This window comes from Belonocnema kinseyi, chromosome 4 (assembly GCF_010883055.1).
Source record: "Belonocnema kinseyi isolate 2016_QV_RU_SX_M_011 chromosome 4, B_treatae_v1, whole genome shotgun sequence".
In the NCBI taxonomy this organism is placed as follows: Eukaryota; Metazoa; Arthropoda; class Insecta; order Hymenoptera; family Cynipidae; genus Belonocnema; species Belonocnema kinseyi.
The window spans coordinates 33,713,943-33,719,712 of record NC_046660.1 but is presented as its reverse complement, the minus strand read 5'-3'; the positions used below and the strand labels follow the sequence as shown (position 1 = coordinate 33,719,712).

Sequence of the window (5,770 nt, the reverse complement as noted above, 5' to 3'; positions counted from 1 at the left end):
CAAGCTAGGTAGGGGTAGTTTAACCCCCAAAATGCGACAACCGTTATATTTGTGATTTTACTCAAATATGTAAAATTATTTTTAGTTAACACGTGTAAATACACTTATATTAGTTTTATGTATAAATAATTTTTAAAAGAAAAGTTAAAAGTACTAATAAATGGTGGTTTGCCCTCTTGAAATCGAGCTTAAAATGTACCTTTGTGAAAAACCCTGAAACATTTCAATTTTATAATTTGATTTTATGCAGAATAAAAATCTTGTAAATATTTGAATATTTTTACAATTTTTACAGTGCAAAAATTTGAAGAAAAAATAATCAATTTTACTCTTCTGAAAAATAAGGGATGCTACCCCTGGGGTCTAAATGCTGCACATAATATCAGCGTTCGATAATATACAATCTCAAATTGGTTTCAAACAAAAAATTTGCATAGAAGCAGAGATATATTGAGAAACTTATTTTTGGGGGTGAACTTTAAGGGTGTTTTTTATCCCTTTAAAATGTTTCTCAACGGGAAAGAAAATATAAGAGTCTCTTATTTTTTTTTCTCTACAACATAGCGAAGTTTGATTGAAATAGGTGACTGAAACTTCCGATACCCTTCCTTGTTAGTGATACCGCACGCCTCGTTATTTAGCCGCTCTTGAGTTGCACAGTCGTCGGCCATACCTAACCATACAGAATTTTTCTCTCTTTTTTATTTCTCACTCTAAACTGCGACGACTCCCCGAACTGACCCGAACTGGTTACATCAGAATTCAGAACCTTCAGATCATTCAGATGCACGACGCCCACAACCGGTGGAGGATCGCGGTTTAGAGTGATCACGAAAAGTGTAAATAAAAAGTTAAAAAAACAATTATTTTTTTAGAAAAAACGTTGCACTATTGAAAACTTTTTATTGTGTGAAGTTTGTTTTTCGCGGAAAGTGATATAGACTAATGGAATCGCGATTTAAAAAAATACGAGTGAATCTACTTTTGTCGTCGATGGCTGCGAGTGAAGTGTCAAATGGGAAGTGAAGGGATGCTGTGAAAACTGAAAGTTCAGGTGACGTGAGCTCATTAACGTATCATTAAATTATTATCAATTATTGAGGTAGTTTAATACAATTGTTGATAAAATTAGTTTCAATACGAAACACTTTAATCACTTTTTGATCAATTATAGACTACCGTCTAGACTCTAGAATTATGAGACCATTAAAAAAATTTATATAGTATTAAAGACACTTTTTTGAGGATTTGTTTATGAAAACTGAAGGTAAAAAGAAATTTCAAAAATGGTTGAAAAGCTTATAAAATTCCGTGGCGAATTAGCTCTGCTTGAAATAAGTTTACCTTGGAAAGTACCAGAAGATGTATGAAGATGATAACTGTAACTTCGGTTCTTCAAATGTCGTTGAAAGTTTGAGATCAAAATGTGTATTTCGGAGACGTGTTTACAAAAAACCAAAAGTTGCATTCAACTGGTTTTCGAATTATCAATTGAAACCGTGCAAATTAAAATTTTTTAGCACTTCAGGGAATTCAATTTAAACTTCAAAATCTATCCTCGATCTTTGAACGGTGTTTTTTTAAATTAAAATAAAACGAGTAGTATTTTATTACTATTAATAAAAGTGGGGATTTTGCCTCGGAAATTACGGATTCAAAACATAAAAAGATGAACTAATGAAACACCTGCTGGCCTAAACCGTTTCATATTTTGTTAGGCATTTTGGTGTTTTAAAAAAAAATATAATGTTGAAAGTAAAGTATGTATTGAATGAATAAGTCTCTCATGCGATACAAATATTAGTCGCGTGTTTATTAGTTGCATTATATCTGTTAGTTTAGTCTTTAGATGTAACTGCATAAAAAATTCACCATCTTATAATGTGCCCTTTATTTTATATCACGATCGCGTCCATTAGCACTTTTTAGAAAAATGTTTCAAGTATGACTTAAAAATTGTTCCAAAAGAAGTTTTTTCAAATAAAATGTTAAGCTCTTATTTAAAACCATAAAGTTCTAAACCATTAATTGATATTTTTTTTAATATTGTTTAATTTGAAAAAATGAACAATAACGTTCGTGTTTTTATGAAATTCTATTTTTCTATTGTTTAATTTTTTTTAAATCAACAAAAAAACTCGTTCGTGTTTTTAAGAAATTGTATTGCATTTTCATCCATAATCCCTGAGTCAGAAAAAAGGGTTCTTATGTCGGTCGTCTGTATACGCGATAATTTTCAAAGGACTAATTGGATTGGATTGTGCTTTGGCACACAATTTGAGGGACCAAAAAGAAAGATCGAGTTCGTAAACCAGGCATTTTTATGTAGCTGAAGTTCCGAACGTTCAAAGGAACGAAATATTTTTCCCCATTTTTATTTTATCCATCAATATTGTTCCAACTCCATTTTAAAATATGCATCATAATTCTGTTTCAATAATAAATGAATTCCAAAATAAATGAACAAACATTTGAGCCTTTTTTATAGTTTACATAATTATCAGTAAAAAATTTCGTTTATTTGAACGTTCGGAACTTCCGGTACATGACATTTTTGATAAAAATTAAAAAATAACATTTAAAAAATGTTTGCGACCACTTCTTTTTAAGATATAAAAATTCAATTGCCAGCAATTCATAGTAGACAAAAATACGAACAATTTATCCCCATGACTTTTTTTTGATAGAATAAAAATTACCAAAGTTATAGCATTTTCAAAATTCCAAAAAACCAAACGAAAATAAACATTTGAAGCCAAACAAAGCGTGATATGGGAGAAAGTAAAGATAAAAAAAGTTAATTTTATAAGGCCCTACAAGATTGTCTAAACATCTTTTTGAATTTTGTTTAAAAAAATATAAAATTCAAATTCTGATCGCAAAAAAAGGAAAAAAATTATTACATTCTCATCCACAATCAGAAGGTATTAGTTTTATGTGAAAACTGACTCTTCTTCTATGGTAATAAAGAAACACTTGTTGAATTGAATAATAATTTTTAATTTAATAAATATTGAAATCTGGATGACGAAACAAAAGTGAACTCTTTTTAGATTAAAGTTTCTAATACGACTTTAATATTCTGAAAAGAAGATTTTTGAAAACAAAAATCGATTTTTAAAAAAATATTGCTTTATTTAGATTTAGAAAAATGAAAAATAACTGGTTTGTGTTTTTTAGAAATTCTGTTTTTCTATGGTAATGAACAAAAGATTTGTTTATTAACCATTCAAAATTGATAAAGCTTGAAAATATGGATGATGAAATACAAACTTAACTCTTTTGATATTAGAGTTTCAAATATGTCTCACTTAATAGTGACGCAATAGAGAATAAAGCATAGATAGACTGTATGGCTTGAGCGCCAGGGGGGCGTGGTTCGTGTTCCCCGCCTGCATATAAACTAAGGCTAAGTTATGTTTTTAATGGACATGAAAATAATTTTTTTTTGAATAAAATACTTTGAATAATATTGTGATGGCCGATGAGAAAACAAAAAGTTCAATCCTTCTAGATTAACGTTTCAAATATGTCTTAAATAGAACAATTTGAAAAGAATTACTCAAAAATAAAATATTTAATATAAAATCCTAAACAAACATCGATATTTTGAAAACATATTCTTTAATTCAGAAAAACAACAAAAAAACTCGTTTGTATTTAAAAGCTCGAAAGTACTTTCTGGTTTACTTTTTTTTAAATTTCTAAATTAAATGATAATTTATTGTTCCTTCTTTCAAGGTGTTTCTCTCATGGTTAGACATCGCTAAGTAATGCCTCAAAAGTTCTTTCTTGTTTTTATTTTGTAATTAAAAAATATACAAGTTTTGCAGCTTTCTATGTCCCAGGTCCGGCTTTATTTGGGACGCGCCGTTCTTTAATGATGGGTTTTTTGAAGATTTTTTCTCCCTTTTAGGATTAAATATAGATCCCCAGTAAAAGCTCAAAAGCAATTTCTTGCTGTTTAAAAAAAAAAATTAAATGCGTTAAAGTTAAACAGTATTTAGTTTCTCCTGAAAACCCGTATTTTGGCAATTAGGCTTTCACACTTCGTAGTTTAAAACGCAATATACTTCTTTCGTGTAATAAAATATAATATTCTCCAAGCCAAGCTATTACTACTAAAATTGGGACCTGCCAGCAAGGGTGAATGCTGCTTGAATACAAATTAGTTAAATGGAAGAAACTCAGCTCTGCTTTTGTCAGTAAACTCGTGACCATGATCTATCTTCCTCGTGAGAAGTGACTGCACACAGTCACGCATTTCCATACGATAGACTGAAATTTTGATCAAATTTTATTTTACTTTACCTAATTAAAAGTGTAAGATTTATTTATTGACGCTGATGAGGTGTTTCACACTATTTTGAAACACGCGGGTGTGGGAAAACTAGGAAAAACTAGAAAACTAGGAAAACATTTTAAATTAATAAAATCAAGGTTTTCTTTTAATGAAAATAAAAGTATCTAATGGATTTTGACGTATTTTTACCGCCAAATCGGTGTTCCACGAGGTATATCATCTGCTTAGTAAAATAAACTGGCGTGTGCTCGACACGCTTCGATTATAATACTCACCGATCAGGTGCACTTCAATGCACAAACCACTTTTTATTTCCTTACCTACTACCTGAAACTACCTATTGGCGTTCCCCTATATGACTCACAGAATAAACTTTGAAAACCTTTCACATGACATGTGAGGACCTGAGTACACAAGAATGTCCTAGCACCTGAGTTATTTCTATGCCTTTACATATTTACATCCCATGCAAGTGGCTATCGATTATGCGTCATGATATTATGAAACATTAACAATTTATGATTTTACACTCTCAATCTGAATTGAATTATTCTGATTATGTAAGAAAAAAGCGAGGAAAAAAGTCGTAAATGACTTCGATAATGATAAAACTTTTTTTGCTGTTGCATAACATCCAATACAAGTAATTTTTTTCATAAAATCCGAGAACCATGCATTTATAGAGAAAAATTAGCATTTTTCTTAATTGAACAAATTTCTTCAATTTAATTCATTTTTGTAATGGGAGTCTTCCAGTATAGGAATAATCTAGGGATATACATTTTATGGTTGTTTTCCAAAAATAAATACAATACATAACATTACTATGTGGGTGGATAAAACGTCATTATCTTAGCGTGATAAACGTCTAACAATTTATTGTCAACAAATTTATTGAAGTCACTTAAAAAAAGTTATTTTCGTTGATAAAAGTCGAGGACTTCAGTTACATTCGATAATTTAATAAATAGCCCAGGACCTGATTAAAATTTCCAGTTACACACTTCATTTATGAATTTGAGTAATTAAGAAATGATTGGCTGAATCAATTTATTAAAGAATTTCACAGACTGACAGTAAAATTATTGCAGTGTATACAAAATGCTAATTAAATTTGATACAATGAAAAGTGCATTAGAACTATGTAATTGAATTAGTTACAATTTGACTGACTCAGATCTAGAAAGCTACCTTTGATCATAATCGGATTTTACAATAATCCTCTTTTTTTATAAAAAATGCCACTGGCATACAAAGTTTTTAAAAAGACATTGCAATTCGCTTTGAAATTAAATAATTTACGGATGAAACTGTACAAGTGTACAGGGTACAACAGAAAATTAAAATAAAATAGCTCATTCTCATATCTACTGCCTCACAGCTGAGTAATTTTCTCTCATATTTTAGGCCTATGTCCCCCATCTCTTTCCGTCTCCCCCCCCTCTCTCTCTCTGACTTTCATTCCCG

The 5,770-nt window shown here is 30.1% G+C and overlaps 1 protein-coding gene across 1 annotated transcript in view; it reads left to right on the top strand.

Moving 5' to 3' along the window:
* The first annotated feature begins 948 nt into the window (after positions 1–948).
* LOC117171558 (apoptotic protease-activating factor 1-like) overlaps positions 949–5,770 on the top strand; it is a 23,068-nt gene continuing 18,246 nt past the window's right edge. Inside the window, exon 1 of the mRNA XM_033358986.1 lies at positions 949–1,054. The gene's annotated coding sequence lies outside the window, so the exon portion shown is untranslated. The remainder of the gene's footprint in view (positions 1,055–5,770) is intronic.